At 44.9% G+C, this 10,220-nt stretch overlaps 1 long non-coding RNA gene across 1 annotated transcript; it reads right to left on the bottom strand.

Moving 5' to 3' along the window:
- Nucleotides 1–8,761: 8,761 nt before the first annotated feature.
- On the bottom strand, nucleotides 8,762–9,337 carry LOC113024126 (uncharacterized). Its single transcript, XR_003272637.2, has 2 exons — nucleotides 9,129–9,337; nucleotides 8,762–9,031 (listed from the first exon to the last, which is right to left on the bottom strand). It is a non-coding gene; the product is annotated as an uncharacterized LOC113024126 (long non-coding RNA).
- Between the last annotated feature and the right edge of the window lie 883 nt (nucleotides 9,338–10,220).

Here is a 10,220-nt window from a genome sequence, read left to right as displayed (position 1 = left end):
CCTCTTATTCACACTAACACGTTGTTGTTTTCCACTTCCCTTCTTCACAGCCGTGTTGTGCCGACACGAAAGTACAAATCTTGTTCACTGTCTCTTTTGCTATTTTACTTCCTTCACCTGGCTGTATCCCATGGCAGAGCTGGCAAAGCACAGAACAGAGGAGACAGCGTTAAACAGTGTCATCTGCCAACCCATCCAGCCCACGAAGCTTCATTGTAGTGTGTTGTGAGTACGTGCATGTTTGTGTCTATGGATGCATGTACAGTATTTGTGGCTACAAATATTTTTTGAGGTACAAACTATTCTTTGTGTATGATCAAATCTGTGCATGCACAGATGTATGCAATCTAACAACAACAGCTCATTGATGTGCCATCTTTTGAAATGTTCGAGTAGTGGCACACTGAGACTGTTTAACTGAGAGGGCCCTTGGCTTTGAACACTGACAGCCCTCTGGCTGGCTGTCTCTGCCATACAGTGGCGGTCGTTCAAAAGTCACCATCTTGATTGGCAAATCAAAGGCATCTACCGCCAAGTGCTGTACTGCAGATACATTTCACACTGAAGTTCTCTCCTATATTAAGCAAAGACCCACAAGGCAAGGGTGTGACAAAGAATTTTGTGAAGAGACCGTGGGTGGAACTGAATGTTCTAAGGATTCACATTTATTTTTCATATATGATGAAAATCTGATGTCTTGGCAACTACTAATTTTCCAAAACATTTCCAAGAGTTGATTAAAACATCGCTGTAATTTTCTCCCAGATGATGGCTTGAGTGTTACCAGTGGTGTCATTATGATGCAGAACAACTGGAGGTCATGACCTTGGAAATTGCATACATGAAAAGCATCTTCAGAGACCGCCATGGATTTCATTTAATATGCACTGCAATCCATAGCTTGATACTATTAATACCCATTCACTCTCCATTCTGCAAATCATCTATTTAGTGTAGGGTGGTGGTGGGGGTGGGGGAGCGGTCTGAGAGCATTATTGTGATTTGAGTAATGCTTTCCGAATTAAGGATGGGAATAGAGGCAGAGACGGTGAGAGAGAGACAGGAATAAAGTGAGGAGTAAGAGAAGCAGAGAACAACTGCACTAAGGTAAAGGATAGAGAGATGAGTGCGCAGAAAGTGTAGGGAATCAGTGGTGGTGGGGTGAAGGGGACAAGGGAAAATAGAGGGGGATTGAAATCCTCCTGGGATGCACACAGAGAGGAAACACTTAAGATGACTCAATTCATCACAATCACTGCTACAAAAGAGAGAGAGAGGGAGAGAAATGAAGGCAAGAGATGCAAAAGAGAGCAAGACTATGTACTGCAATACATTAGTAAGACTAGAGTAAGTGTATAAAGAGGCCGTAGAAATATTGACAGGGCTGGGGGATGTGGGACTCAGTGTGAGGCTCCTCTAATATTAAATTTTGTTACTAGGAATTAAGTAGTAGCTTTATTATGTTGCCTACTGGTGGTGGTCAGAGGGCCCGGTGGCGCCAGTGTCCGGCAGCCTCGCCTCTGTCAGTGCGTCCCAGGGTGGCTGTGGCTACAATGTAACTTGCCATCACCAGTGTGTGAATGTGTGTGTGAATGGGTGGGTGACTGGATGTGTAAAGCGCTTTGGGGTCCTTAGGGACTAGTAAAGCGCTATATAAATACAGGCCATTTATTAGGGACACACGACAACTTAGAGTGATTCTGACAATTAAATTTTTCCTCCACTGTGCATTGCAGTAGTTGGCAATACTGTCAGTGAAACACAATAAGGCACTTATCTACTTGTTGTTTTACAGTAAACATGGACACAGAAATATCCCAATTTTTGATCTACATTTGATTTTGCACAAATTCCGCAAAAAATGGTAGAATGTGCTTCTGTATCTTGCCTGTATAAAAATCAAAAATGTAAATCAATAAGACTGTTCATAGGATACATGCTTATTAGTCATTAATTTTGACATTTTTACACATTATTACACCTCTTAAACAGACACCAGGTTAGGCTGCCCAAATCACCTTTTCTTGTAGAGAATATTAAGACTAAGCTATTTAATTTAGAAGGAATACAGAAAACACTTCAGTTAAAAAATAATCTTGAAAAAAATCTTAAGCTTCTTTTGATTCTCTTTGCATATGCTTTGGTAAGAAGATGTTATTTATTTTGCGCTGAGAGAGAGTACATAAGCTTTGGCATAATGTCTTTTCTAATACTAAAATATATATATATGTAGCCTGGCTAAATTAACCAGCCCAGAACACAGATTATCTTTGGGGTTCTTTTAATCTGAATGATAAAGTAAGTGCTCAGAAGAAAATAACAAGGTTGTAAAAATAAAGAAATAAAATTGTTACAGACAGCTCCTATCCAGTAACAGCTTTGTGCTCTGGTAACCCACTGCTACTGCAGGTTATTTCCCCAACTTTATCAGCATCTGGAACTCAAGGACATCTAGCGTCATTTCGTGTCTGATATAAACCCAAACATAAATAAAACAAAACTTAGCAGTGCAAAAATAACTGTAGTGGCTTCTCCTGCATAGATACAGAGCCAAGATTAAACAGTTAACACGGTACATTTCCCTCTTACCCACAGAGATAGTATAATACAAGTGTGAACTCAAATACATACAGTGCATTAATCCAGCAGAAAACGGAATATGGATCCCTCTGAGACGAACGGCGAAGTTGGTGGCAGCTACTCCTGGTGCCTTAACTGTTGCACACTTTGCGTTCAAAACAGATCACGCAGCGAAAAAAGGCATTGCACACCCACATAACACCAATGCAAGCTAGCACTCGTGCATGTCTCCGTAGATCCCCATGATCCCTTCCGCTCTCAGAGGTACCCCAAAAGAAAAACAGTGCCATCCAGTGGCATGTCCCATAATATCGAACTTCCACCCGGCTACATACTCCCCTGCTTAAGAGTCAACGTCCCCGGTGACTCAATTGGTATATCTCAACTCATGCACTGCTTCCTTAAAGAGAGCAGTACCCAAATTAGTCAACAACTGAGACAGTACCTCAGGGCTCAAGGTGATGGCATGACATGCTGATACAGGGACATGGTAAGGGTTTGAATGCACTCCAGCATTAGCTCTTTTACTCCGACGGGGCACTGGTGTTGGTGGAATGACCCCAATATCCCTGTTAGTTTCAGTAGCAACTGTCTCTGGTGTGGACACCTGCTCAGAGTCAGATGGTACAGTAACACGAGCATCATCAGTGTTTACAGACTCAGAAATGTCACTGCTTTGAACTGCTTCATCAGACCCCTGCTCTGCACTTGGGTATGAGGTTTCTCCGAACAACACATACTCAGGATCTGGATCTGAACAGCCTGTTTTCTCTTCTGTCCTAGGACTCACTACCACAGGGGATTCATTATTTTTCTTTTTCCTGGGTGCAGGAATTGGGCCAATACAAGGTCTAAGGTTAGCTCTGTGAACCCGTTTTACTGGCCCACCCTCCACCGGCTCCACTGCATGTGTGCTGCCCTGGACTTCGACAACCCTATAAACCACAGGGCTCCAGGCGTCCTGAATTTTGTTCCTGCCTTGGGGCCAGTGTCGCAGATAAACTAACTGACCTACTTCAACAGGGGGGCAATAGACTCGGGTTTTGTCCAGCTCAAGCCTTTCCGCTGCTTTCTGCTCCGTGTACTGCCTTGCTCTGTTATGTGCTTCATTTAAGCGCTGCTGATGCACAACCAGCCAGTCATGTCTCTTATCAAGCACCTGCTCCTGCCCCAGTAAAGCATCTACAGGAAGGTGGGGGTGCACTCCAAACATGAGGTAATACGGCGAGTGCCCTGTGGTGGCATGGGGAGTCACATTGTACGCATAGACCAATTCTGGCAAATACTCAGGCCAACGGCGTTTCTTGTCAGGTGGGAGGGTACGCAATAGGTCATGAAGTGTCCTATTGAAACGTTCACATTGTGCATTACCTTGGGGATGATGTGGTGTAGTACGGCTTTTTTTAACCCCATATAACTTGCACAGTTCCTGAATCACATCACTTTCAAAATTTCTGCCCTGATCAGAATGTAACCTCTCTGGTACGCCATACCTCATGAACCACTCTCTAAGCAAAATCTTAGCAGTTGTATCAGCTTTCTGGTCGCGTGTGGGGAAAGCTTGTGTGAACTTGGTGAAAACATCTGTAACCACCAACACATTTTCCCGTCCATCTGAGGCTGGCTCCAACATGCTAAAATCTACTGCAACCACTTCAAGAGGTCTAGTGGCCAAAAAAGGCTTGACAGGGGCATGAATCTTGGGCTGTGGCAACTTAGTAAGCACACATCTGTAGCATTTCTTAATCCACTGGTCCACTTCTTCATACATACCAACCCAAAAACATCTCTGTCTTAACAGATTCTGGGTCCGCTCCACCCCCTGATGCCCCATCTGATCATGCACACTCCCCAGTACAGCTTCCTTTAAACAAGCTGGCAAAAGGAGCTGCTGACACCTCCCCAAATGTCCATCCTCAATGACCCGATACAACAATCCCTCCAACTCCATGATACGTGACCACTGCCGGAGCAGAGAGATCACAGACTTAGCCAAACCTCTCCTCTGCTGGTGTGTGGGTTTCTTCTTTTTGTCCCAAAACTGCCTAAAGGACTTGATAGTAGGGTCAGAGCACTGAAACTGTCGCAACTCTTCCTTAGAATACCCTGGCAGAGTGGGTGTATTCCCTTGGGAATCAGTAAAATGGGTGTCTTGCTCAACTGCTGTGACCCGGGCCTGCCTCACCTGACAACATTTTACACCTGCACTTACTAAGTCCAGGCCTAGCGTTGTCCCTCTGCTGACAAGGTTACAGATGGATATGCATCCATCAAACTCCTCCTCATCTCCTGCAGGCTGGGGCTCCCCTGCTAATGGCTGTCTAGAGAGGGTATCGGCTGCTGTGTTACACCGACCAGGACGATACTGCACCTCAAAGTCAAATGGCGCTAACTGGGCAACCCAGCGCTGTTCAATGGCTCCCAGCTTTGCTGAGTTCAGGTGGCAGAGGGGGTTGTTATCTGTCACAACTGTGAATTTGGAGCCTAAGAGATACCCCCTAAACTTCTCAGACACAGCCCATTTAAGGGCGAGGAGCTCTAATTTCATGCTGCTATAGTTTCTGTCATTTCTCTCTGCATTTCTCAACCTTCGGCTGGCGTATGCTATAACACGTTTCCTGCCACCCTGCACCTGATAAAGAACTGCTCCCAGTCCTAAACTGCTGGCATCCGTCTCAACAACAAATGGCAGTGAGAAATCAGCATAAGCAAGTAGGGGGGCACTCGTGAGCTTCTCTTTCAGCTGTTCAAATGACTCTTGACAAGATGGCGTCCACACACTTTCCAGCAAGTTTTTATATTTAGCTGGACTGTCCTCCTTGCCCCATGCATTAATCAGATCATGCAAAGGACCTGCCAGCTGCGAAAATCCATGGAGAAATCTCCTGTAATAACTGCAAAAACCCAGGAAGGATCTCAGCTCTTTAACTGTGGTGGGTACTGGCCACTGCCTCACTGCAGCTATCTTGTCTGGGTCCGTACCTATCCCTTCAGCTGAGATCTGGTGACCCAAAAAGCGTACACTAGATTGGAGAAAATGACATTTCTCCACCTTAACCTTCAGCCCAGTTTCCCTGAGTCTCTGCAACACTGTCTGAAGACGTGTCAAATGGTCTTCAAAAGTTGATGAGTAGACTAATATGTCATCTAGGTACACGAGCATGATCTGAAGGATTAAGTCACTCATAGTGGCCTGCATGAGTCTTTGGAAAGTGGCTGGACCGTTACACACACCAAAGGGCAATCTGGTATATTCAAACAACCCAAATGGGGTTGTAAAAGCAGTCTTGTGCCTGTCTCTTTCGTGAACTGCCACTTGATGATAGCCACTTGCCAGGTCGATAGTCGAGAAAAACCTTGCACCATGTAATGCATCAAAGGATTCATCTATACGGGGCAAAGGAAAGGCATCACGTCTGGTCTTGGCATTTAGCCGCCTGTAATCGACACATAACCTCAAGCTGTTGTCTGTCTTCCTCACCAGCACAATGGGCGATGCATAGGCACTAGTGCTTTCTTTGATCACACCCTTTTTCAGAAGCTGGGTTATGTGTTCTCGCACCTCTTTGTACTGTGTTGGAGGTATCCGTCGGTAGGCCTGAGTGACCGGGACATCATCGACTAGGTGTATCTCATGACTGATCTTCTCTGTATAACCTAGATCTTCATCCTTGAAAGCAAAAACATCTGCATACTGAGCCAAAAGTGCAGCTAATTTGGTCTGTTCCTCTTGGGAGCCACTAATGCTCAGCTTCTCTATCAGCAATTTCAGTTCACCATCAGATTCTTTAGCCCCTTCCTTATTCAGTGACACTTCCTCATGGTCAGCAGAGATACGATTAAACTGCACCTCAGCTGCATTTTCAACACACTCCACTACAGTAAGCATACCAAGTCTGGTCCGGGGAGCCAACCACACATCTTCCTGAGAGAAGTTCACAACTTGAACTGGAAACACGTGCCTGTCAGTTTCAACAAGAGTAGGAACAACAACCAAACCACTGGGAACGAGCGTGTTGGTTGGCTCAAGTAACATTAAGGTCTGGTCATCTGAAACTTTCCCAAGCCCTCTAGCAAATACTGTGGCCACGGATGATGCTGGCACGTGTACAGTATTTTTACCAGCTAACCGGGCGATGGATGACCTCTCTAATACTTCGCAGGCTTGCACCCTCTGAAAAGCTTCTCCCCAAGCAGCATTTAACTCTCCTCCGAGAGTTGAATCAAAACTAGCAATGGCTAGCTCCTTACATCTCTTTATTATGTTCATTCCAACAAGAACAGGGGGGGATCCCTCTAGTCTGCTGGCACCTTTTCCCACCTGCTGTTCCACATCATTTTCCTGCACCTTAACTTTAGCTGACATTAGCTCTTGGTCCTGTGGCCCTCCTGGTTCTGGGGCGGGGTCCCTGACTACCAAAAACCCACACTCCTGCGCTGTTAACCCCATGACCTGCACATCCAGCTCAATGTAACCTATATAAGGAATTGGCAATGAGTTAGCTGCAGTCAATTTAAGCCATTTAGCTGTAGGGGTTACATCATCATCTTCACCCATTAGGTGTTGTCGGAAAAATGCCTCTGAGATGGTGCTAACCTGGCTCCCTGTATCCAAAAGGGTTCTAGCCTTAATCCCTCCCACCTCAATTTCAACTTCAGGACATTTACCAACTGCTCTGTCAAAAAATCTCTCACAAGTTAGGGTCTTTGAGCCAGTAGTCTCCCCTCGAATTGCCCGGCTCTTGGCAACCGAGGTGGCTAGTTTCCCTGACCAGGTGCAGGAACAGAAACTGGAGAAGCTCCTTGCTTAAGGGTTTTGCACTCCCTAGCAATGTGTCCAACTCCCTTACACTTGAAACAGATGGGCTTCCCATCATCAGTGAACTGGAACTTTGATCTGGGAATCCCACGTTTAGGGGCCCTTTCTCCGGATGTAACACTCTCCCTAACCACACTGAGTAACTCCCCAATAGCCTTGCCCTGCTCAGAAACCACCTTAAGGATTTCATCTAGAGTTGCAGATGACCTATCTGGAGCTTCACGGGTACTCTGATCCCTTGCAACCGCACTGTCACTTAATATGGGCCTGCTCTTGGCAACTCTGGTGCCACTAGGTTTTTCTTCCATCGACCAAGCAATTGCTTCCTGACGTACATCAAAAAGCGTAGACTCTGGCTTTTCCCTCACCATCTTGCGAAGCTCCCTTCGCAGAGTGGAGTCTCTTACTCCCTCCACAAACTGGTCTCTAACTGCCATCTTTGTGTCTCGTACTGCATCAGGCCTTTGTTTAAGGGCTAAGCGGAGGATCTGGGACAGAGCGTGTGAGTACTCAAAGAAATCTTCACCTTCTAGCTGGAAACGGCTAAAAAAGGTTTGCAGTAACTGTGCTACACTGCGCCTCTCACCATAAGCTTCTCTGAGAAAACAAAATATTTCTTCGGGTTCAATTTGCTCTCCCCCAGTACATAACTTGATCTCTTCAAGTGCAGAACCCCTGAGGAGGGAAAAAATGAAGTCAACCTGATCATCATTACCCAAGCCTCTAGTTCTGATACCCCTCTGTACTTCATCAATAAACTCCTCTACAGAACGTCCATCTACGGTTGCATCCCCACTAAAGGGTTGAATAGGTCGCTCTCGCGGCAGATATACATATGACCTACTTGCCCCGTCACTCAAAGCAGTTATCCTGGCCATAGCCTGGTCATGTTTGTTACTCAGTTCTGACAATTTTGCCTGAAGCTCAGTGACAGGGTCCCTTGCGGTGGCCCCCGCCAAACCCTGGTCATCGTCACTGTTTGTGTCTGACATAATGAAATGTCTGTGTCCAGATTAGTCTTTGGTCAAGATGCAGAAATTGCCTTAGCAGTCTATTCAGCTAGGTGCCACTGATGTCCTCTTCTCCTCTGGAAAGAATCCTTCCCTCGATCGAAATCACCCTCTTCTGGAAAGACTGGCCACTGCTCCTCTGCACACCTCTGGTATGGCCTCAATCGTCCGATCCTTTCCAATCCCTCGCGTCGCAGGTGACCACCACTACAGTTATTTCTTGCACCGTAAAATAACCTACTTAAACGGAAACCCATAAAAAACAAAATCGCTGAGCTGCCACTTTTGCAGATACCCCACTCCTGGTACCAAATTGTGTAGCCTGGCTAAATTAACCAGCCCAGAACACAGATTATCTTTGGGGTTCTTTTAATCTGAATGATAAAGTAAGTGCTCAGAAGAAAATAACAAGGTTGTAAAAATAAAGAAATAAAATTGTTACAGACAGCTCCTATCCAGTAACAGCTTTGTGCTCTGGTAACCCACTGCTACTGCAGGTTATTTCCCCAACTTTATCAGCATCTGGAACTCAAGGACATCTAGCGTCATTTCGTGTCTGATATAAACCCAAACATAAATAAAACAAAACTTAGCAGTGCAAAAATAACTGTAGTGGCTTCTCCTGCATAGATACAGAGCCAAGATTAAACAGTTAACACGGTACATTTCCCTCTTACCCACAGAGATAGTATAATACAAGTGTGAACTCAAATACATACAGTGCATTAATCCAGCAGAAAACGGAATATGGATCCCTCTGAGACGAACGGCGAAGTTGGTGGCAGCTACTCCTGGTGCCTTAACTGTTGCACACTTTGCGTTCAAAACAGATCACGCAGCGAAAAAAGGCATTGCACACCCACATAACACCAATGCAAGCTAGCACTCGTGCATGTCTCCGTAGATCCCCATGATCCCTTCCGCTCTCAGAGGTACCCCAAAAGAAAAACAGTGCCATCCAGTGGCATGTCCCATAATATCGAACTTCCACCCGGCTACATATATATATATATATATATATATATATATATATATATATATATATATTCTAATAGCACATTGGCAGGTGTGTCTGAAAGACACCCACACTAACTGTGTTGTCTGTTAACTGTCATTTACATTTCTCTATTGTACAATCAGTCATGTAAATGGTTACTGAGATTGGCATCACTGTCAGCGAACTGAGTTCTTGATGCAACTTTTCAGAATACATTGTGTTTTGTGTCTTTTATACACTGAGTTCTTCACGCACCCCTGGCATCTCAGGAACTAAAGTAGATTCTTTAGTAATATTTGGCAATAATGTCCCCAAAACAAGAAAAATCCATATTATTAATGTAAATGTAACAAATGTTAGTATTAGCTTTAAATGAATATCCGCAGACCAACATGTTCACATTGTAATGAAAGACATAAAGAAATGGCATTGTTGCATTTCTTGTGGAGGTTTAGAGCTGCAATGGTTAGCATTCTGTCCTCACAACAATTCTCACCTGCTGACTGGGACCTTTCTGTTTGGGGTTTGTGTGTTTGATCTGTGCCTGTGCTGAGTTTCTCACACAGTCCAAAGACCCACACATTACATTAATTAGTAATTCAAAATTGACTGTTGGTGTGAATGTGAGTGTGAATGATTGTCTGTTTCTCTGTGATATAGTGGCAAAGTAAAGGGTGTGTCATCCTCCTTCTGGCCCAGACTCAGCTTAAATAGGCTTCGGTCCTCCAGCAACCCTGAATAGGACAAACGATTAGGAAAACAGATGGATGAACTTCAGAAGTAATTTAGAACCATTAACCAGGGAATATTTGCT

Source organism: Astatotilapia calliptera, chromosome 6 (assembly GCF_964374335.1).
Source record: "Astatotilapia calliptera chromosome 6, fAstCal68.1, whole genome shotgun sequence".
Taxonomy (NCBI): Eukaryota; Metazoa; Chordata; class Actinopteri; order Cichliformes; family Cichlidae; genus Astatotilapia; species Astatotilapia calliptera.
This window is presented reverse-complemented; position numbering and strand designations above follow the sequence as displayed.